The sequence below is a fragment of the Giraffa tippelskirchi genome, chromosome 4 (assembly GCF_054371585.1).
Source record: "Giraffa tippelskirchi isolate mGirTip1 chromosome 4, T2T-mGirTip1v1.2.pri, whole genome shotgun sequence".
Lineage (NCBI taxonomy): Eukaryota > Metazoa > Chordata > Mammalia > Artiodactyla > Giraffidae > Giraffa > Giraffa tippelskirchi.
Window position 1 is genome coordinate 69,727,619 of NC_137278.1, and position 24,787 is coordinate 69,752,405.

General features: G+C 38.0%; 1 protein-coding gene across 25 annotated transcripts in view; it reads left to right on the plus strand.

Moving 5' to 3' along the window:
* NRXN1 (neurexin 1) overlaps positions 1 to 24,787 on the plus strand; it is a 1,199,463-nt gene that overhangs the window by 718,663 nt on the left and 456,013 nt on the right. The window lies entirely within an intron of this gene.

Genomic DNA, 24,787 nt, shown 5'->3' on the forward strand with positions numbered 1-24,787 from the left:
CCTCAGAGTATAGTGCTCCCCAAAGAGGGCAGGTCAGTGCTGGTTGGTATAATTAAGCTAGGAGGTCTGCCTGGAGGAGAAGTTAGAACAGAGAGAATTGTTCTCCTCACCGGGAATTTCTTTGTAAAGAGCAGAGTATGGAGGAAAGCTTTGGTTGGCAGGTTTCTTCTCCAGAATGGCCAGCAATGTAAAGCCAGGTTCCTGGCATCTTCAGATAAATGCCTATTTCATATTCTCTGAGTTGCCAATAAATAAAACATCAGCAGTTTGTGTGTGTGTGTGTGTGTGTGTGTGTGTCTTTCCCCAGTCCCAATTTTTCTTCTCCCCTGGTGTAAACTCTGTTACTTTAAGAAGCAAGGTGAAAGTTATGGACACTCTTTTTACATCTTTTCCTCCCTCTTTTGCTTGCAGGGCCCCTTTCCCTTTCAGACTTGGCTCCTCACTGAACCCTTTACCCCTCCCTAGGGAATTCCTCTCCCCCAGCAGCTGCTAGTTATAGCAGAATGACCCCTTCCCCAGGGAAGGCGTCCCACCCGGAGATAGTTCTGGTTAGATGTGAGAGGCTACAGCCTAACCCAACTGAGGATAACAAATCCCCCCCCCGGGCATCTCCTTTAGGAGTGGCTGAGACACTCTCAACAATGGGCCCAGGAATCCCTTTCCTTCCTTCTCCCAGTTCCCTGTCTAGGACTCTCTCCAGTTCAGCCTGCCTAGGATGGAGACCTAGTGTGCCTCCAAAGGGTTTGGGTTGGGGGGGGGGGGGTTTGGCACAAAGTGACAGGAAGGCAAGATCGCTCTGAAACAGCAAGGAGTTGCCTAGCTCTCTTCCTTGCCCACAGTATTCTGGGAGCTTGCGGCTCCCTTTCCCGGGTGCAGTCCTTACCCACTCCCGGCCTTTGTGCAAAATTGTGTGAGCCTCGAGGAAAGGAGGCGAGCCCGGGGGCGGGCGGGGCAGACAGAGCGTGGGTGGGTGCGGTGAGCCAGATGGGGTATGCGAGGGGGTGGGGCGCCTAATTGTACCAGTGGGGAGCGCTTGGCTAATAATCTTATATGCATATTAACTTCTCTTTTGCTGTGGCTCTGCCTGTCTCCCAAGGGATGTGGCTGAAATGGGAGAGCACCCGAGGGTTGTGGGAAAAGGAGAAGACCAAACGGGCCCCGCCGCGGAGAGGCACCCTGGTCCTCCTACCATTGCAGCTTCTGCCCCAGTCAGGCGCCCTCTGCTGGTCTCTGCAAACACTTCCTTCCCACCAGAATGTAGTGATTCTCTGTGCGTGAATGAAAAACCAGGCGTATCTATCGCTGGGAAAGAGAAAGGATGGATGGATGGCAGAGGGAATTGTATGTGAGCGGCAGTTGGCATTATTATTTTGAGTAAGAAAACTTTCTCTTTCCTTCGAAGGTTCTGTTGTATGGTCATATTTGTTTCTTTTTGAAACTATCACACTCTTCTCACACATACTTTTGGAAGAAGCTTTCTGATTCTTTTTTTTTTTTTTTTTAATCAGGGTAGCAAACTTACCAGTCAGTAGCCAACCTCCACCAAATAAAAGCAGCTGTGAATTTTTCCTACTTTCTCTCTTCCCTCCCTTGAAAGAGGGGATAAACTCTGTCTAGAGAACTGAGGTATGTTAAGGATGAAATAAGCCTCTGAGGGTGGAGGATGGAGAGACAGGAGTGAGATGGAGATGCGAGTGAGGTGGGGATGCAGAGAGGCTGAGAGCAGAGCAGGCGGGGTGATGGCTTAAAAGAAACCTAATAAGAAAGAGGTGATGTTGAATTTGTTGGGTCAATAAACTCTCTGAATATTCAACTAATTAGACAGAGAGCCCACAAGGAAATAATCTCTGAGCCTAATAGATGAGAGTGAAGGAAAAGCACAAAGGTGAATGACAATATGATAAACTCCTGGCTGAAAATCAAGGCAGGTGTAAATGAGGTTTGGCTAAAAAATTGAGACTATGGTAAATATACGTATATAGATGAACACTCGAGCTACCCTGTTTGCTTATAATAGGATTTTGTGGAATCATGAGACATTTTTCTCATAATAGGGAAAACATGCATGTGCTCAAATGTGTAAAAGAAAAATCATGTGTGGTGTATTTAAGGGAAAAAAATTGAGTCTCCCTTCTGTATTTTGAAAACTGCTGGGTTGACTATCCAGGCCCATTCTTCTTCATTTTATCATCATGTCATGCTTCATTTGCACTATTAGGAGGTGTCACTTACAAGGATTGTGGGGTGCTGAAAGCACTCATCGCTACCCTGAGCATCTTTGTGCAAGCTGACCCAGTTGCAGAGATTATGATGAGGATTGTTTTTTTTTAATGAATATGAGAAGCAGGTTTTGAGATCACTGCAAGATCCCATTTTATTTTGCATGTACTTACAAATATAAAGGTTGAAAATATCTTGACAGAAAAATTGAATTTTCCTAGTCAAATAAGTGGAGAACTGTGTGACTGTAAATGATAAAAAGCAAGCCTGCTTGTAATTAAGACTGCTACTGAAAGCCAGCAAGAGTTCAGAATAAGCCAGTGTGTTCAGTTGGTATTGCTTTAGTGAGGTGCCATATGTGCTGAGCATAGAATGGTGTCAGTGCAATACTCAGGTTTTTATCTCTGCTCCTGGATTTCCTAAGTACCTCTGCATACTTTCAAAAATTAGCTTAGAGCATCTCCATAATTTCAGGAGATAAAGGAAAGAGAAAACCATCATAGGAATGAGCATAGCAGCACCAGCCATTCTCCTCCTACTAGTATGAGCTCCAGAAATTTTACCACCATGATTAGCTTATACTGTTAAAGGGCTTTCCCAGAAGGGAATGTTAACAGATTTTAAAAAGTGAGGTTTATAACTGAGATAGCCCAATGCACTTCTATAAGGAAAATAATTGTATCTTAAATTGATAACATTTCTCTTTCAGAGGCACTTTCATACACACACTAAACTTCTAAAAAGTGTGGTGGCTTTTGGAGGCAGGTTGAATACCCTTTTCCTTGTAGGGATATTGAGGCACACCACAGGGGCTCCGAAATATACAGCCAAGTCTCTGGTCGGAGTCAGTTAGAGGAATTAGAATCATCTCTGCACGGCCCGTAGCCCAGAACAATTGCATGAGCTCAGAGCTTTCGAAACTTGAACTGAGAGGGTCCTCCATGTGCTTTCATGGTTAATCTCTTGGAGTAGAAATCATTACAAGGACCAGGACTTCACATCTTGCTGCCAGCATGTATTACTGATAGTGGATACTGGGAGAGAAGCTGATGGCATCTGCCAGGTGTCTCATGGATCACTTCATTGATTCTGAGGAGGTTTTTGTTTCTCTCTCAGTCAGGAGGGTGCTGTATGATAGAGTGATCCCTTTGCTCTTTTGTCTAGCAACCAAGAGAGTTAACAACGCCTTTCAAAGTATACTTGACTTTACTGTGTTGAAGAACAATTTTGCTTTCCTGGTAGTTGATTCATATGTGTAACTCAGAACATTTTTAGCTATGAATATTCTGCTAAAGTAGATATCCCTACCCCACACCTCTTCCTTACTTTGGCTTCTTGGACAAAAGCGTGCATCTCTGCCATGATATTTTAGACAAACTTGTCAACTAATACTCCTGGAAGAATCCTTGAATTAATTATGGCTCCAGTAGTCTAAGACTCTAGTGTCTTAGTTGCCCTTAACTTTAATATATTGATTTCTTAGATGGTCCATTCATTCATTTGGTAATATATGCATGTTTTGTGTTTGTGCACCAGATATCATGACAGGTCAGATAACAAGGGGGACATTGGTAGCAGAGGGGAGAGAGGAGGAACTAATATACCCAATCATGACCCTCAATCATGACCCTAAAAAATTTTTGCAATTTAGTTCCAAAAATACAGCAAGCTATTGTTAGAAAGGGTTCATCTTTAAACAAACAAAACTTGTCCTTTAAAAACAAATAGCCTCTGAGCATAAATACAGAAGCTATAAGCTTTATGTATAAGTAGAAATCATCCGGGGCTCAACATGAAATGATCTGATGAAAACATCAACATAGTGAATTTTAGCTACATCACTTTGCATTATCCTTTAATGTTAATGTTCCAGAAAGAGCTCCTTGCACAATTGCTTTCCACCAAGTAGCTGCATATATTTCCTCTAACAAAAACATAGAGCTTTTTATTTTTCAAATAGAAATAAGGCTTGTTTTGCGAATGTATTTAAGGCAAGGGATTCACTGATTTAAGTTCACACTAATGTATTAACAAAAATAGTTGAGGTAGCTTGGTCTGGTGAAGACAATTCTCAAAATCATTATCTATGTGAAAATTTGGCCACTGCCACTTTCTCACCTTACATAAATTCACTAACTTCCTTATCCTCCCTAAGACTGTTTTTTCAACTTCACTTCAGTTCGGTTGCTCAGTCAAGTCCAACTCTTTGCAACCCCATGGACTGCAGCAGGCTAGGCCTCCCTGTCCATCACCAGCTCCCACAGTTTACTCAAACTCATGTCCATTGAGTTGGTGATGCCATCCAACCATCTCATCCTCTGTCATCCCCTTCTCCTCCCACCTTCAATCTTTCCCAGCATCAGGGTCTTTACCGATGAGTCAGTTTGCATCAAGTGGCTAAAGTATTGGAGTTTCAGCTTCAACATCAGTCCTTCCAATAAATATTCAGGACTGATTTCCTTTAGGATTGACTGGTTGGATATCCTTGCTGTCCAAAGGACTCTCAAGAGTCTTCTCCAACACCACAGTTCAAAAACATCAATTCTTCAACATTCAGCTTCCTTTATACTCCAACTCTCACATCCATACATGACTACTGGAAAAACCATAGTTTTGACTAGATGGACCTTGGCTGGCAAAGTAATGTCTCTGATTTTTAATATGCTATTTAGGTTGGTCATAACTTTCCTTCCAAGGAGTAAGTGTCTTTTAATTTCATGGCTGCAGTCACCATCTGCAGTGATTTTGGAGCACAAAAAAATAAAGTCAGCCACTGTTTCCCCATCTATTTGCCATGAAGTGAAAGGACCAGATGCCATGATCTTAGTTTTCTGAATGTTGAGTTTTAAGTCAACTTTTTCACTCTCCTCTTTCACTTTCATCAAGAGGCTCTTTAGTTCTTCTTTGCTTTCTGCCATAAGGGTGGTGTCATCTGCATATCTGAGGTTATTGATATTTCTCCTGGCAATCTTGATTCCAGCTTGTGCTTCATCCAGCCCAGTGTTTCTCATGATGTACTCTGCATATAAGTTAAATAAGCAGGGTGACAATATACAGCTTTGACATACTCCTTTCCTGATTTGGAACTAGTCTGTTGTTCCATGTCCAGTTCTAACTGTTGCTTCCTGACCTGCATACAGGTTTCTCAAGAGGCAGGTCAGGTGGTCTGGTATTCCCATCTCTTTCAGAATTTTCCACAGTTTGTTCTGATCCACACAGCCAAAGGCTTTGGCATGGTCAGTAAAGCAGAAATAGATGTTTTTCTGGAACTCTCTTGCTTTTTTGATGATCCAGCGGATGTTGGCAATTTGCTCTCTGGTTCCTCTGCCTTTTCTAAAATCAGCTTGAACATCTGGAAGTTCACAGTTCATATACTGTTGAAACCTGGCTTGGAGAATTTTGAGCATTACTTTGCTAGCAAGTGAGATGAGTGCAATTGTGCAGTAGTTTGAGCACTCTCTGGCATTGCCTTTCTTTGGGATTGGAATGAAAACTGACCTTTTCCAGTCCCGTGGCCACTGCTGAGTTTTCCAAATTTGCCTGCATATTGAGTGCAGTTTTTCAACCTATAAAATGAAAATACAAGGAGTTACATCTCAGTGAAGAATAAATAGGACCATGGATTTGATAAGTGCTCAGATGACAGTAGGCCCCCAAAAAGTGTTTGTTAAAAATACTTGTTTCCACATTTTGGTATTGTGAAGGGTGTAACAGTAAACATGAGAGTGCTGATATATCTGCAAAACCCTAATTTCAATTCTTTTTGATAAATACATAGAAATGGGGTTGCTGGATCAAATGGTGGTTGTATTTATAATTTTTTGATTAACACCCATATCATTTTTCACAGTAGCTATAGCTGTAGCATTTTTCATTCCTACTCATAGTGTATATGGGTTCCAGTTTCACTTCTTTGTCAATATTTGTCTTTTTGATAACAGCTATCTTAACAGGTGTTAGATGATATCTTATTGTGATTTGGATTGAATATATAAAGAAAACATGGAATATGCATACAATGAAATATTATTCAATCTTAAAAATGAAGGATAGTCTGTAGTATGTTGCAACATGGATAAACTTTGAGGTTGTTACACTGAGTGAAATAAGCCAGTCTTAGAAAGACAAATGCTGCATGATTCCACTTATACGAAACATCTAAAGCAATCAGATTCATAGAATAAGAGGACAGAATGGTGGTTGCTAGGGCTGGAGAAGAGAGGAAATGAGGTAGTTTCTAATCAACAGGCATAAAGTATCAATTACACAAGATGAGCAAGTTCTACAAATCTTCTGTACAACATTGTGACTACAATTAACAATACTGTATTGTATACTTAAAATTTTCCTAAATGTGTAAACCTCATGTTCAGTGTTCTTACCATGATAAAATACACTTTTAAAAAATTATAAGAGATTTCAGAGTGAAGACATATGTAGTGGGAAAAACCAGATCTTGAAATCAGGAATTCTGGTTCTGATTCAATCAATGAGTAAATGTGTGACTTCTAGAATTCAGTCACAGCTTTGAACCTCACTTCTTTCCCAGCTCTAAAGTTTGGGGAGCACATTCCTCTCATTTTATAGACGTGACAACAGAGCTGTAAATAATGTAAATGAACTGAACTCATAGAATCAGAGCAAATTGGTACCAGAGTTGGAAGTAGAACCCTCATCTTCTAACTCATCTTCCTCCTTGTTTACAATACTCTTCCCAGAAGCCTGTGCTCCAGTGGTGAGAAGGGGCTGTACTAGTTTATCCAGTTTTTCCTGAACACTGACTGGATAACCTAAGACAATTTGAACCTTGGTCCTTGAGAACAGAATACAGCAACTGAACTTAATTCCCATCTTTATACAGTCAGCTATCAGTGCATTGTGGGCCTTCTTTTAATGAAAGACATAATTGTTTCTAGAGGTGTTAAGGATCTCAATAGTAATGTTGAGAGTGGCGTTTTATATGGTTTTGTCATTCATATGCTTTTTTTTTTTTAATTGGACAAGATCCTTTTCAACTTTGAGTTCTAAGATTCTTTTGGCAATAAGGATCTCTTAAAATCCTCAAACTCTAGCCTTTTCCCAGAACTTTATTGATTGTAAACATACTGTAACTGGAGATATTTTTGCAAAGATTGTATATAGACCCCTTAAGCCATCCAATTGTCCTCATTAGGTAGAGGTGGGGCTCAGGCTCAGGGTAACTTGCTGAGTACTTACTTGCCTGTCAGCTAAGGTCCTAAAGAATATCTCTTAGAAAAGCACCTGCTTCCTTTAATGTAGTCTTTTAGCCTAGTTCTTTTTTGGACTGTGTAGGGTGAAGATTATTTCTCTACACCGAAATTGGTAATAGCTTTTTAAAACATTACGTTCCCCCACAAAATGCAAGAGTTTTTTCAGAACTTAGTAAAAGTAGCTGGATTTTAAGTATATATTTCCACAGAGCCCTCATGTAAAGAGTCTCATTTAATCATCACCATAACCCTAGCAGGACTTATGATCACCATTTTGTTGACAAGGAAACAGATTTAGAGAGGTGATGATGCTTCCAGGGTCACTTAATTAAGTAGCCCCGATACTTTTTGCTTTCTCATCCAATATATTAAGAGGCAGGGTTTTGAAAAGAATATGGCATGTGAACTTAGAAAACCTGAGTTTTGTCCCACTCTCATCATTTTCCAAGTCACTACTCCAAAAAAGCAACAAAAAATTGTTTCTTCATTAAGAATAAACTTTACCAAAAAAGGTAGTTAACTCATATAGTTGTTAAGAATTTCAGGTGAGTATAGATATGAAATTTACGTCTCCATTCAGGTGGAAGAACTTTTAGTTAATATTGCATTTTGATATTTAGCTGAAAAGTAATAGTAAAGGGGGATGGATTAAAAAATAAGGACCATTGTCAAGTTCAACATAAAGCACTGTACTCAGGCAGTGGTAAATAATGTAATTAGCCATGCAATAATGATAAAAGACTTCATGACTAAAATGATGATTGCTGGACAAACTTCCTTTTAATCACTAGCTATAAATGCAGCCAAGAAGAACCTACTGTGTCTATTGTGTGAACTTAATATCTGTGGATTTGTGAACTGGAACTAAGGTAGAAAAGTTTTTCTCCAGTGTGCAGTCAAGATACTTGGTTATATACATATTAAGTTTTACATGAAGCTTCTATGAATCTTGTAGACATTTTCATTGCAAAACTCAATATATTAGATCTTTTTTGGCTATGGGCTCTCCAGTATAAATGTGTTATATAATGTGACCCACAGTTTTTAAAAGCAAGGTTATGGACTTTGTGTTCATGTACATATTTGGTGACTTGTTTTCCCATGTAACTAAATTGATAAACAAACATTACGCTATATCTCTAAAAATGATCACTGAGAAATAAATAGACCTTTTTAGGAAATGATAAGGCAGTGATTTTTCATGAGTGGTAGAATACAGGCAGTGGCATCACTAACTTGGACACCAATTCTGACAGTTATTTTGATTGTCTGAGTTGCCATTGGACTATCGTTGGTGTGTGTTTTTATTTATGTGGTTCAGTCTGTCTTGGCTATTAGTTACCATCTGGTCATCATGACTACAAGATTCAGAGCTGCTAGAAAAGAGGAGTGGTATTTATGATGCTTCTTAAATCTGAAATGATTTTGAATTCATTTTAATTTTACATTAATTCATCTTAATTTTACATTAAGATTGCATTATCCATGTAGTTCCACAGCATGAAGCACATTGTTATGAGTGATTGTGATGATGTTCTAAAAAATGCATTTAGGGCAAATACGGAAACTCATTGTCCTGGTACTCACATACTATCCAATTAGCACTTTTATCTGGGTAAGCAGCAGGACCTTTGAAGGAAATATGTCATTTTCCTGAGGAACTTCTCTTTCGGACATTTCAGGAAAAATGCTCTAGTTCATATCTATGTCATTTTATATGTAGCTATACTTTTCAATTATAAGTTACATTACAAGCTTGTATAGAGAAATAATACCAATGCATGACTAGTTTAAACACCTCTGGGGATTTTTATCTGGAAGGTATATTATAGAAATTAAACTTTCTAGTTGCTTTGCAGAACATTATTTAGTAGTCTACATATTTTATATTTCATATTGATTTCTGAAAATCTTGCCATTTTAGACTCTTTGAGCCTAGATACTCACTGTAAATTAATCGTTCTCTATGTTACATCTTTCCAAAATTGAAATAACAAATTATTTCTCAACACTCTAAGCTATGCACTTCCTTGAAGTCCTTACTTAACATTTCCAAAATTCAATGTGCTGTATCAGTCATTTTTTCAGGTCTACTGTCAAAGTATTAACATATGCTGCAATAAGATGAATAATAGATGAATCTCTGTCAGCAAAGTGGCTAATTGGACATGCTGTTGTATATGCAAATAATGTATTTGGTTTCCCCACTCATTCTTTTCCTTGAGACTTGTCCTTAATGAGATAATAGAATTTTTGATGCTTCTCTGGACCATTTATCATACAGTAATCAAAAGTAGAACACTGCTGATGGATTTCTGATAAGTGTGTTTATACAAAAGCTTTGTATTTTAGTAGATACACAAGGTGTTAATTATCTGGGTGCTTTTGTAATGACTGAATTTATATAACAACAGTCTATTTGTACTTGCCAGTAACAAAATGTTTGCCTCAGTAATATTCGTTTTAAACATAACATTATGATTTTTTATTTTTAATATGATAAACAAAAATTTTAATTTCTACCCAAGAAGTTAATTCAACTCTTTGTTAATAGCAAGAAAATGACTTAAATATTGCAGAGGTATTTTACTCTCCCAGTTCTCCCCGATAAAGCGGTTGTACAGAGAAAGAACTAGGGCTATGTAAAGTGATAGCAAGTAGCCAGTGACATCATTTATTTCACTTTTCACTTTCATGCATTGGAGAAGGAAATGGCAACCCACTCCAGTATTCTTGCCTGGAGAATCCCAGGGACGGGGGAGCCTGGTGGGCTGCCATCTATGGGGTCGCACGGAGTCGGACATGACTGAAGCGATTTAGCAGTAGCAGCAGCAGCAGCAGTAGCAGCAGCAGCAGTGCTTATTATATATTGGATGCTATTCTAAGCCCTTAACAAAATATCAACTCATTTAATTCTCTCAACTTTGTGAGACAGATAATATTAACTTCCCTTCTACACTTAAAGATATTAAAGCACAGGAAGGTTAAGAGATGACCAAGTGACAAAACAGACGTTGTGGGGCCTGGATTGAAACTGGAGCAGGCTCATTCCGAAGTCCATGTTCTTAACCTCCACAGTGTGCTGCCAGCAGATATAATTTATCCTGATGAGCATTTTGTTTTCTCCTCCAGCTTTTATCACGAGTGGTACATAAGGGACCAACCATGGATAACTATCTAGATTTACTTTGTTTAATTTACAAGTCATTTCACTGAAGGTTTAGTGCTTCATCCTTATCTTCCAATTTGTTTTTAAGCATCTTTCTTCTTAACTACAACGTGGCATCAAGCAGCCTCTCTATGCCTCCCTTTCTCATCATTTTATTTGTCTGGACTGATTTATTAATCTTGATATCCACCACCACATCAAGAGTAAAGGAATGATTGATTTAAGATGCTTATTAATGTTTATTAACTTTTTTCATTTTAGTTGGCAAATACATTCTCCATCAAATTGATAGATCTCCTGTGATAATAGACTAATTTGCAAGTGCAGCCATGATTTACAATTAAAAGGAAACAGTTGCAATGTATGGGATTATGTGATTATATTCTCATGAGATGAAAGGAATACCTCGATAAATAGTTAAATAAAATTGTATAGTTCTGAAGGCAAAGTACAGAGAAAAGACTGACAATTAATAAACTAAGTATTTATCCTAATTTTAATTATGATTTCTAGTATAAAACCTTTAAAATTAAAAAAAAAATTGTGTAGATTATATATGCATGGTTCTATATGAGTACATCTCTTTTAGGATGGATTGATTGGATCTCCCTGCAGTCCAAGGGACTCGCAAGAGTCTTCTCCAACACCACAGTTCAAAAGCATCAATTCTTCGGCGCTCAGCTTTCTTCACCGTCCAACTCTCACATCCATACATGACCACTGGAAAAACCATAGCCTTGACTAGACGGACTTCTGTTGGCAAAGTAATGTCTCTGCTTTTAAACATGCTATCTAGGTTGGCCATAACCTTCCTTCCAATGAGTAAGCATCTTTTAATTTCATGGCTGCAGTCACCATCTGCAGTGATTCTGGAGCCCAAAAAAATAAAGTCTGACACTGTTTCCACTGTTTCCCCATCTATTTCCCATGGAGTGATGGGACCAGATGCCATGATCTTAGTTTTCTGAACGTTGAGCTTTAAGCCAACTTTTTCACTCTCCTCCATCACCTTCATCAAGAGGCTCTTTAGTTCTTCTTCACTTTCTGCCATAAGGGTGGTGTCATCCGCATATCTGAGGTTATTGATATTTCTTCCAGCAATCTTGATCCCAGCTTGTGTTTCTTCCAGCCCAGTGTTTCTCATGTTGTACTCTGCATATAATTTAAATAAGCAGGGTGACAATATACAGCCTTGACGTACTCCTTTTCCTATTTGAAACCAGTCTGTTGTTCCATGTCCAGTTCTAACTGTTGCTTCCTGACCTGCATACAGGTTTCTCAAGAGACAGGTCAGATGGTCTGGTATTCCCATCTCTTTCAGAATTTTCCACAGTTTATTGTGATCCACACAGTCAAAGGCTTTGGCATAGTCAATAAAGCAGAAATAGATGTTTTTTTGGAACTCTCTTGCTTTTTCGATGATCCAGCGGATATTGGCAATTTGATCTCTGGTTCCTCTGCCTTTTCTAAAACCAGCTTGAACATCTGGAAGTTCACGGTTCACATATTGCTGAAGCCTGGCTTGGAAAATTTTGAGCATTACTTTACTAGCATGTGAGATGAGTGCAATTGTGTGGTAGTTTGAGCATTCTCTGGCATTGCCTTTCTTTGGGATTGGAACGAAAACTGACCTTTTCCAGTCCTGTGGCCACTGCTGAGTTTTCCAAATTTGCTGGCATAAGGAGTGCAGCACTTTCACAGCATCACCTTTGAGGACTTGAAATAGCTCAACTGGAATTCCATCACCTCCACTAGCTTTGTTCATAGTGATGCTTTCTAAGGCCCACTTGACTTCACATTCCTGGGTGTTCATTGGAAGATCTGATTTTAAAGCTGAAACTCCAATACTTTGGCCACCTCATGTGAAGGGTTGACTCATTGGAAAAGACCCTAATGCTGGGTAGGATTGGGGGCGGGAGGAGAAGGGGATGACAGAGGATGGGATGGTTGGATGGCATCACCGACTCGATGAACATGGGTTTGGGTAGACTCCGGGAGTTGGTGATGTACAGGGAGGCCTGGCGTGCTGCAATTCATGGGGTCGCAGAGAGTCGGACACGACTGAGTGACTGAACTGAACTGAACTGATATGAGTACATAATGAATTTAAGCATTTTTTCCCACTCATTTCTATTCAGACTATAAGCTAAAGCAACATTCAGAAAGGGTGGAAAATGCTTCGAAGTTTGAGTCTTTTAGCTACATTTTTCTTAAAGATTCTTTTGTTCCTCCGACTTTATAACAGCATTTTCATTACAGTTTATTTGCTGGCACTGCACTCATTACACTTAAACTAACACCACTTGTGCTTGCGCGTGTGCTAAGTCACTTCAGTCATGTCCGACTCTCCGCAACAGCCCGCCAGGCTCCTCTGTCCATGGGATTCTCCAAGCAAGGATACTGGAGTGGGTTGCCATGCCCTCCTCCAGGGGATCTCCCCAACGCAGGGTTTAAATCCACCTCTGTTATGTCTAACCTGCCTTGGCGGGTGGGTTCTCTAGGAATTCCCAAGCAAGACTATAAAGGATTTATTTTTTGATATCTTTGTATTCACTAACTAACTGACTTTGGACAAGTTTCAAAACCTCTCTGAGTCTGTTTCTTCAAGAGTAAAATAGGACCTGTGATATCCACTCCGTAAGGTTTTTGTGAGTTCTAGACCCTTTATGTAATCATCTATCACAAGACTTGATAAATGGCTGCTGCTGTGCAAGTAATAGATTAACCTCTTTCTGAGTGGGTCCTCTCTGCTCTGTACTCAATTAAGGAAAAAAAAAAAAAAACAGGAAAGACAGAGGTTAGTTTTGCAAACAACTATCCTCAAAGTCTTTTAAAACAGATTGTCCTCTTATCCTGCTAGATTGATTTGGTGGATTCCTTAAGTGAAAGCAAGGGGTTGAAGGTGACCTCCTTTCCTGGTGTCGGATTAACCCAAAAAAAGGATGTCACAGATGCTAACAAGAGGATATAATGCAGAAAACCAATAATTTTTATGCCCTTTGTCTACATAGGAATTAAACCAGGAAACCTGCATCAGGGTTTAACTACCAAGGCTATTGATGCATCTTACTGTTGGACCTTGTTTTGTATTGTTATCCCTTCCAAAATTCTTTTAAAATTTAAATTAGGACTCATTAAGACATAGTAGGACTGAGAGGGCTTTGATAAAGAGGAGAGATTTAGGAAAAAAGTTCCTCCTTTTTTTTCCCCAACTAGTCCCTGAAAATGTCAGCAAACACAAAGCCATGTGTACCTGGCTATGCTACAGCTGAAAAAGGTTTAGGCAAGAGAAACAGTATTTCCTGGCCCAGATTCTCTATGTTATTTCTTTTATTGTGGCCACTCTGATGTTTATGCCATAGCCAAATGCATTTAAACAGAACATAAGCATCTTAGAGTACTAAATCAAATAAAATGCTCAGCAACTGTAATTTCATCATCTGTTTTTAAAATATATCTAGTCTGTTTCTTATAATAAATGTTTAATAGGAATTTATATCTATACTTGATCCCCACCCTGCTTTCTAAAAAGCAGGGAGGAAGGCATTCTTAACATGGCAAATAACCTGAGCAGAAAACACCACTTTCACTCCACTTGTGCTATTTTTTTTTAAACTAATGTTTTTGCAAATATAGTTTTTCTTACTCATCCCAGCCAATTGGATCTGACCACCAAATGAATGACTCTGTGTGTATGTGTGTGTGTGTGTGTGTCTGTGTTCTTAGACAAGCAGCCATCAAGCAACAAAAATATATTTTTTTCCCAGCCTTGGGGAAAAGCAGTATAGAAGAGATCTGATTTTTAGTTTAGCTGTAAAACACTGTGCTGTGCTCACTGGGCACGGGCTTGGAGCTGCCTGAGAGAAGCACATACTTGAGTGATGGACGGTATACATAGAAACCAAAAGCCCCCCAGGAGCAGGGCAGTGCTCCATCCTTCATTTGCCTTAAGATGCCTGGATATACCACTGTTAAAAGTCCTGTTTCTGCCAAGAGAAAATGATAAAGGAGAGAGATGTAGGGAGCTGACTTTCTGTTTTCACATAATTTTTTCATTCAGCCTCCTCATTCACAATATGCAGATATTTAGGTTATTACCAAAATGTGGGTGTTTTTACACTCTCTGCTGGCTAATCACTGTTCCAGTGAGTGCCAAGAATGCAGAGACCAATCAATCAACAAGTGCTTACTGTATATCTGCTGCTTGGGAGAAGATGTTGTCTTATTATCTGCAAAGAACACAGTGTCTGAAAGAGGCATCAAATCCATTGTGCTGCATCAGGCTTTAAAATTCAACCTGCCTACCTTTTGTTCTTACCAACCCTTGAGGGCGGTCTCCCAAATGTCCTGGGAGTAACCAGTAGGAGAGGTGACTGCCATCTCTTTTTCACTCTACTGCAGCTTTACAGCATACTAGAAGCTCCATCTACCTACTCATCCGATGGACTAGACCAGTACAGATCTTATTTTATTACACATGTCTATAGGAAACCCATCAATGTTCTGTTGGTATTTGGGGAAATGTTTCATTGCATTTCCATTTTCACATTTGTAGAGCTCTTAATATTAAAAAATGGTTTCTCATGTTTTAATCTCACCTGATACCCACAATAAGCCTACAAATTATGCATGGTAGATTTTGCCCCATTTTACAGGTAGGGAAACCATGTGGGTTGCTCACTTTAAGTGGCCTGACTTAGTCACATGTTTATGAAAGGCAGAAGTGGGACTTAAACACAGCACGCTGATTCTCAGAGTCCAGTGGGGTTTCTTCCATGGAAGTAGGGGAGCACAGGTAAGGAGATGAGTAGGCTTAAGAATTCTTGAGGGATTCTGGGAAAAAACACAAAAAGGATCCAATCTCTATAGACCTTTGTGATCATAGAAAAAGATAAAAAGGATGGAGGTCCTATGAGATAGAATGAAATAAAAGGAGAGGTGGTTTGTTGACATGGTCATGGTTAGAGATCGACTGTTAATGCATTTTGTTAGTGCGATCATTTCATTTTCTTCTTGCTCATTCGAGTTTGTCTTTTAGAAAAGAAATGAGGATTCCAGCTGGAAGGACAAACTCATTGGCTTTGATCATTGTTGAAATAACTCAGAAAAATACTCAGGTTTAATATATCTTTATTTAACATAATGCTGTAATATTTTTTAGTTGAACAGTGACAAGAAACGATATATAATTAAAACACCTAATTACTTGTAGGAAATTATTTAAGGGTACTTGGAAAATTGAGATATTCTGTCAAGAACTTGATAATTAAACCATTTGATTCCTCACAAGGATGACAAAGAAACTTACAAAGAAATCTCGCTTTGGAAATGTACTTTGCTTATAACAGTATGAAAAGGGATGCCCAGCTGCTGAGATAGTCCGCATTCCCCCTGAGGCAGAGACCAACAAGGTGCAAGGAAATGCTTCCAGGTGTTATCAGTGAATTTAGAGATTATGATGAGATGCGTTCAAAGTAGGTGTTTGTACAAACACTATCTGTATGTTCACAGCAGCCTCCTAACTTTTCTGGACTAAATTCTCTGAGAACAGGGAGTGTGGTTTTTGTTTTCTCTACAGAACCTAATGTGCTGCCCAACAGTAAATACTCACAGATACAGAAGTGTTTCCAGAATGATTTGTAGACTCCTTCTTACGTTGAAGCCATGATATGTTCATCCTGTTAGCTGGAACTGACTTTAGAGCTAGCTACAATCAGCAGGGTATGATTTTTGAGCTGTTTAAATAGCCTTAAATATCTAAATGTTTCTCCCATCGCCTTTGATTCCACCATTAGAGATGGCATTCTTCAGTGTCTTGATAACTTTTATTAACATTTGTTGTATGTTGTGAGAGCATGAAATTTAGAGTCATGGTCCATCAGTTGCTGGCTGAGTGATTGCTCTAAAATGGGACACAAGTGACAATCCCTGTCCTTATTGAACCATGTTATGTGAGAAATAAAGGACATGATGTTTGTAAAGTGCTTTGTAAGTTATATTTAGGAAGAATGAAAACATTTTAATAATAAAGGTAACCCAGTTACTTAGGAAATAATCATACACAAAACTGATGCAAGTTGATGATTCTTAAAATTTAAACCGATCGGAATCACCTAGGGAGCTTATTAAGACTGCAGATGCCTGGCCTGTACCCCTAATGGTTCTGTTCTGTAAATTGGAGGTAAGATTCAAGATTTACATTTCTCAATACTCACTTTAAGAGATTCTAGTGTAAGTGGTTCTTGGCCAGTTTTTTGGAATAAGACTTTATAACATCATCTTCAACTGCTGGCATTTATGTACCTCTTTCTAAGCCCACAACACATATTGTCTGATGAACCAGTAGAAAATGATTGCTTTACATAAAGAGAATTCAGGAAATTACTAGAATGCAGGGATGAAAATGTGGAAGGGTACCTCAAACCTGACATCATAATGTTAGTTCTCAATTGCTCTTCATAAAATATTAGCAATGATACCTGCAAGTTGTTAAGTCTGTTACCTTTCTTCTAGAAAGGGCTGTTACATCTAAAAATATTCTTATATGAAGAAAACTACAAGCAGACTCTCATTAAAGGCTTGCAGCTATTGTTTTGATTGGCATAGGGTGTATCTACACTCAGCCAACTCTGGTTTTGCAGTGGAGTTATACTATTGAGGGTTATCTGCATATAGATATAAGTAGAGACTTGCATGCACACACACATACACAATTTACAAATCTGTCTGTGACATCCTTTTATCCTTCCATTTACACATTCTCTTGTTTTTCATTCCCAGTATCCTTAGAAATGATTATTTTGTCTATAATGCAGACTAAAGTGTCATTTCTTTCTCCTTTTTCTTTTCTTCTAGTAAAAAAATGTCTTTTAATGGTTAACACTTTTTTTTCCTTTGACCAAGAAAACTTTCATGCAGGCGTTATTTCAGCACACATTTCATCATATCCTACGATAATGTTTTAGATTTTGAAATGTCTTTTCCAAATTTTATCTCCTTTAAGGCTTGTGATGTTTTAATGCTAAATATTTTATGAACTTCCTCTTTCTTTGACTTCTTCCTAAATCACCTATATCTTTCTGGCAAATGACATTATTATTGGGTTATAATTCTTCATTCTTTTTGACTTTATGTGGATACAAGTGTAGCTTTAGAACCAGACATTTGGAGTACAAAAGGGATTTTTAGGATTAACTAATACCTATCCCTAATTTTATGGATGTAGACTCTCAGACCCAGGGAGATTAAATACCCAGCTGTACATTTCTTCTCCCATTCTGTACTTCTTTTCTCTCAGCTATATTCATGAGTTACCCAAACTCAGGGAGAAGGCAATGGCACCCCACTCCAGTACTCTTGCCTGGAAAATCCCATGGACGGAGGAGCCTGGTAGGCTGCAGTCCATGGGGTCGCTTAGAGTCGGACACGACTGAGCGACTTCACTTTCACTTTTCCCTTTCATGCGCTGGAGAAGGAAATGGCAACCCATTCCAGTGTTCTTGCCTGGAGAATCCCAGGGACAGCAGAGCCTGGTGGGCTGCCGTCTATGGGGTCGCACAGAGTCGGACATGACTGAAGCGACTTAGCAGCAGCAGCAGCAACCCAAACTCAGAGTAATCTGGTCATATACAAGTCATTCTTTGTGAAGAATTTTAAATCGAGTGACTCCCCTGGCAGTAAACAAGCTCTGAGAAACTTAACAAGTTTTCCATTTATAGTTTGAGATTTTTTTTTTTTATTTTTGAACTACTTTATTCATTAAAATTTACTTGAACTGAGAGCAACCGTAACTCCTGTGTGCACCATTAAGCTGACAGTTTAAAATACTTCCTTGCTCAATTTATTTTACTATGGAGATTTTTAAATGGGGAAAAGATAGTGTCGGCTTAGTGGTTGGGTGCAGTAGGGGAAAGGAGGTATCGGGAGGAAGGTTTTTCTACTGTGAATATCCTTGGGCATGCAAGGTTAAAGCAGGAGGAAATGGCCTTGTTCTAGTATCCCATTGTTGTTAACGAGAGAAGGAAAAAAAGAGGCTCCCTCTGACTTTAAATTCTTTCAATCAAATTCTTAAGACATTTAGAGATAATTCATGTTTTAAATGCTGCTACTGCTGCTAAGTCGCCTCAGTCATGTCCGACTCTGTGCGACCCCATAGACGGCAGCCCACCAGGCTCCGCCGTCCCTGGGATTCTCCAGGCAAGAACACTGGAGTGGGTTGCCATTTCCTTTACAGTTGTTATTACTGAGTGACTTCTCATGTAGCTCTAGTGGTAAAGAACCTGCCTGCCAATGCAGGAGACTTAAGAGATGCGGGTTCAGTCCCTAGATTGGCAAGATCCCCTGGAGGAGGGCATGGCAACCCACTCCGGTGTTCATGCCTGGAGAATCCCATGGACAGAAGAGCCTGTCAGGCTACAGTCTATAGGGTTGCAAAGAGTTGGACACAACTAAGTGACTTAGCATGCATGAGTATCATTATTACTGTACAAGATTTAGAAAACGCAGAGAATGCAATGACTGCATTCATAATCATTATATACAGCTGTGCTGTGTGCTAAGTTGCTTCAGTCATGTCTGACTCTCTGCAACCCCATGGACTCAGTCCACCAGACTCCTCTGTCCATGGAATTCTCCAGGCAAGCATATTGGAATGGGTTGTCATTTCCTCCTCTGGAGGATCTACCCAACCCAGGGATTGAACCTGTGGCTCCTGTGGCTCCTGCACTGCAGGTAAATTCTTTACCACTGAGCTACCAGGGAAGTCCATTATGATATCCCGAGATCAGCACTATTAAAACCTTCAGTATTTTTTTAGTTGTCATCTTTACATATTTAAACACTATGGAAAAAAAATAATTCTGCTGTACATACTGTTTTGTAACCTTTTTAAAATTAAAGATGTATGGAGAACATCTTTTTTTTGAAAATAATTTTCTTCTAGATATAATTTTTTAGTCACTACATGGTATTTTAACTGGACCATACTTATTTCACCAATCCTTTTTGTTGTTGAACGTTTAGATTGCTTTCATTAAAAACTGTATAAGCACTAGTGTTATAAATGATACTTGAATATCGATATCTGTGTGCAAAGTGTGGAAATTCTAAGTTAGAAGGTATAGTTATCTAGGGTTTTTTGGTACTTTTGGTTTTTTGGTACAGTTTTGCTAAACTGAATTCTATACCCAATCTCTCTTTGCATCCCTGTACATTACCTCCTGGTCTGTCCCCATTCCCTGTCACACTGGCCAGCCCAAGCTATAATTGCCACTTTTAATTTTGGTCATTTTATAGGCAAAAAAAAATTACTTCATTGTTTTAACTGTTATATACTTTTTTATTTCTGCTGTGTTTGAACATCTTCATGTGTGAATATGCCAATTATGCTTCACCCAATTGCCTATTCATTACATATTCTAGTCTATCTAGTAAGGTGTTCCTTTTGTTCTCATTGATTTGTAAGATTTCTTTATAAATGTTGTTAATTCTCTATTTATTGTAGATGTGGCTAACATTTTTTTCTCAAGTTAATTACTTGCCTTTTGTTTATGATGCTGTTAATGTATAGGGGCCTTAATATTTTACTGTTGTCAGATATATTGGCATTTTTCTCTATTGTTAATTTCATTCATAGTGTCCTTTTAACACTCCACCTGCTTGGAGATGATTCTGCATGACATTTTTTATATGTCCACAGGCAGGAGATATTGAGCCAGCATCTATTCAGGTAACTGTGAAAGAAATGACAAGAGACAAGATGTGTTAGTAGATTGACCTAGCAAGCAGTTAGGGGTCAAGAGTGAAGCTGCTAACAGAATAGGGAAGCCTTGGGGTTTAGGAGTAGGGTGGGGATACCAGAGTTAGTAGAAACTGATTAGAATGTTTCCAATTCTTAAGAACACTGCAGCTGAGAGAACTAAATATGATAACATCTTTCATCTCCTCTGTTGCTAGTCATTGTGTTGAACTCTTTGTAAATATGTGCTATACTATCCTTCAAGATGTTCTCTGTTGTATGATCTTGTTGACTGCTTCATTTTTATAAGCAAGGACCCTAAGAGGAAAATCAGAACATGCATATACTAACTCCGCTTTGTAAGATTAAGAAGCAAGCTGAAGTTCTTTTTTTCTTTCTTTTTATAACACGTTTTTTTCCCTCTTAAAAAATGAGATATAATTTAAATACAAGGAAATGTACTCATTTTCAGTACACAACTAGATGGAGGAATTTTTTACCTATTTATATTCCTTGTCCTGGGCAGTATGGAACATTTCTGTCATTGTAGGATGAGGTTCTCAGTAGAATACTTACCTACCCTACCCCACCCAAAACCACTTCTGGCTATTGTAATAGAGGATTTTGCCTGTCCTGAACTTTATATCAATGGAATCATAAAGAAGGTTCTCTTCTGTGGCTGGTTTCTTTGTGTCGGCACAGTGTTTTTGAAATTTAACCGTGTTGTTGTCTGTGTCTTAGTTAGTTCTCTTCTTTTCTGAATAGTATTCCATTGTATAGATATATTGCAGTTTGTTTATTGATTATCACATAGATGGGCTTTATGGTTTGTTTCCAGTTTGGGATTCCTTTGACTATGATTATTCTTGTATCAGGGTGGACACAAGCATTTATTTCTGTTTAGGTATATTCTGAAACTGGGAAGCCTGGGACATACAGTAGACATTTGCTTGTCAAACACTGTGCCAGTTTTCCAAGGTGGCTGTATGATTTTACAGTCCCAGTAACATTTTAGGGAAGTTCCAGTTGTTTCCACATCTTTATGTACAGTTAGTATTTTTAACCTTTTAATTTTATCCATACTGTTCGGTGTGTTTAAAATTTTATTATGAATATTGTGACTGACCCTAACAAAATGATAATCAGTATACATGGCTACAAGGTGATGTTTCTTAGCAAAGAGAAGTCTAAAAACTATCGACTATATGATTTTAAAGCATTTTTAAAGTTAGTATCAATTTTATATAATTAAAGAAGGTAACTAAAGAGTTAATGGACACAAAAACAGCAAGTTAAGTAATAGTATTTGAAGATAAAGTTCCATGTTAAAACTTTAGTCATAGTAAAGGCTTAGGTCCTCTCTCATAACTTCCTGGCCTCCTTTGGTTTTTCTCTCTCTCTTCATTTTTATGCCTGAGCCTGCAGCTGCTAGCCTGAAATTTCACTTTATAGTGAAGTGTTATTTTAAGAAATTAAAATACTCGTAAAAATTTGCTTTCTAATTTTATTTGACTGAGTCTCTTGCTGTCTTTAGATACAGCAAGTACAATATAATAATCTCAATAAACATCTGAGGAAGAAAGTTATTTTTAAAGTTGAGGAAAAAATGTATCATTTAAGGTAATTGCTGCTAAATTTATTTCATAGGTTTAATTTAAAGTGCTTGTTAATAATTGCTGGCATTTGTTCAGTACATCTTTTAGCACTGTGTACATAATATATTAATTAATGTGTTAAATAGTAAAATTGGACTGTGAACATAAGTAAAATGGTTCTAAAATATGAAGAATCAGCCCACCAAATTAAAAAGGAATATTTAAATGTAGCTTTGTTTTGATGAAAACTAATAAACATTATACAAATAAAATGAGAGGAGTAAAATGCTTACTGTGCATTACTTTTTGAAAATATATTCAAATAATAGATGATAGCTAGAAACTTTCTCTGGCAAATGTATACCTTCCATTTTTTTGAAATTATATTTTGAAATTATTTTGTTTATTGGAATCTATTGATTGGGAAACTATAAATAAGGAAAACTAATACATTGAAATCATAGTCTTTTAACATGTTCACAAATTTTATCAGATTATTTTTAAAATAAAGATAAACACAGAAAATATAAATGTAGTAATAATGTGTATTTTATAATGCTCATTTGTGTGTGATTTTTATCTCTGCATTGAAGAGGAATCTCAAAAATATTCTTAAAATCAGAACCAAGCTTCTTCTAATTCAAAATTTCAGGTAATAATTTGAATAATACTGTTAATAATAGTGCAAATAGATTGATACTTGCTATTAAGATGTGCTTGTAAGCATAAGGCCGAGAACTTGGAATCAGGCAAAACCAGAATTGAATTCCAGCTCTGCTTGGTGGTGTGACTTCTGATGTTTCCTCATCCATTAAATGGGGGTCATGTTAACTCATTTTCTTGAGATATTTGAATGATTCTGTAAAGTTCTTATCATGGGAACATAAGCATATTTTACTTCCATTTACCTTAAGAGAAGTTAGGAAAATTGCTTTTCTTTGTTCTTCCATGGGACCTAGTGAAGGACATTGTAAACTTCTTCCCTCTCTAGCCATATTCTTCTTTCCAGTGATCACCAGTACATAGGCCCTGTCCTCTAAATTTGCTAGCTCCATGTTAGCACCATCCTTTGTCTTTTCAGCACAGGATACTGCCTCCATTCTTACTTTATTATGATTCTTTCTTCCCTTGACATCTGTTTCATTGAACTATACTATTTTCTTTCCATTCTAATAGTTCAATCCTCTCCTTCTCTCCCAATTTCCTCCTTTCTCTGCCACCAAGGTACAGAAATTCTATTTTAAGTCCTTTCCCCTCTGTCTACCTTCTCTTTTTTGGTGATCTCATCAAGATTCTCATTTATTTCCCTCGACCCAACTGTTTTGTTGGATATTTAAACCCGTGCTGGACTTTTTCCACCTGAATTTCTGGGCAGCACATCAAAGTCCAAGAATAAAAGTGAACATACCTTCCCCACCACTAGAAACTTTTCCTGCAGAGTCAGATGGAGGTTTTTCAGGGTCTAAAGCTAATAAAATTCAAGGAGTGCCAGTTAAGAAAAAGAATGCCAAATGTTAAATAAAAATGACCACGGTCCCTCTATTACCACCTGGTGTGAGGGGGAGTATGGCGAAGGAAAAACTGGAGCAGAAAGATTTAGAAGCTTAAGCGATCAAGATAGAAATGACTTTTTTGCAAGTTTTACAAAAAGATATGGCTATGTGAACACACTGCTGGGGTTCCCCCACTCGGGGTTCTAAAAGAAGTCCTATAGATAAGTGACCCTGAAGCTTAATATTCATTAGCTTCAAGTAAATTAATTCTATCTTTTTGGTCTTTCTAAATCTTAAATGGCACCCTGATTTTTTTGATCACTAAAGTGCAAAACCTTTAAATTAATTTCCGCTTCACTTTGGCTCTGTATCTAAACAGTTGCCTGTTTGCTGTTTTTGTTTTCATTGTATTCTTTGACTGCCAAAGATCTTAAAACCTCTAGTGGAGACAGTTCAATAGCTTTCTCATTGGCCTTCTCAATCATATACCCTGCTTAAAGTTTAGTCCCATTGCTAAATGAAAATATTACTTTCACCTCACTCTTACCAAAGTAAGTTCAAATAGGTCAGATTCCTAAGTTTTATATTTAAAACCCTTCCTTCCTTGGCCCCAGCCTCCTATTTTTCCAGTTTTTCAAATCTTTTCATAACTAGTCTCCTGATAATCCACCATAGAAGCTACACTGAACTACTTTGAGTTTCTAGAACATCTCTTTTATTTCTTAAAGTATATACTGACCATATTTGGAGTTAGATATTACTTGTTAGCACCCCTTTTATTAAGAGGAAGGAGTGTTTTCTACAACTTGTTATTTTCTAGCTCATACTAATGAATAAGTACAGACAAGCGTATTTTAGAAAAGGACTTAGAGGGAGCTCGATTGCATATTGATTTTAAACGTTGCATTAAAAAATGATGCTTTTTTAAAAAATCAAACCACTTATAAGGTCAGGATATTGAATACTGACAGTGGTATAAATAAAATTTGAGGCTGTGAAGGAAGTTTTCCATTCATTTTCTGAAATTCACATTATTCAGCCTCTCAACTTCCATTTGGTTCTCCATCAAACATTGCAAAGGCCTGTTTGCCTCCTTTTATTCAGAAATATGTATTGAGTGCCTGATAAGTGTCAAGCACAGTCTCTGTTCTTTATGGCTCTAGTCTCATAGTGGAGGACAGACTTTGAAACACTATAAAAGTTCTCAAAGTGTGGTCCCCAGATCAGCAGCAACAGCATCACCTGGAGATTTGTTTGATACAAATTCCTGTGTCCTACCCACACCTAATAAATCAGGAACTCTAGTGTTGGGGCCCAGCAAACCTGTAGTTTAACAAGCACTG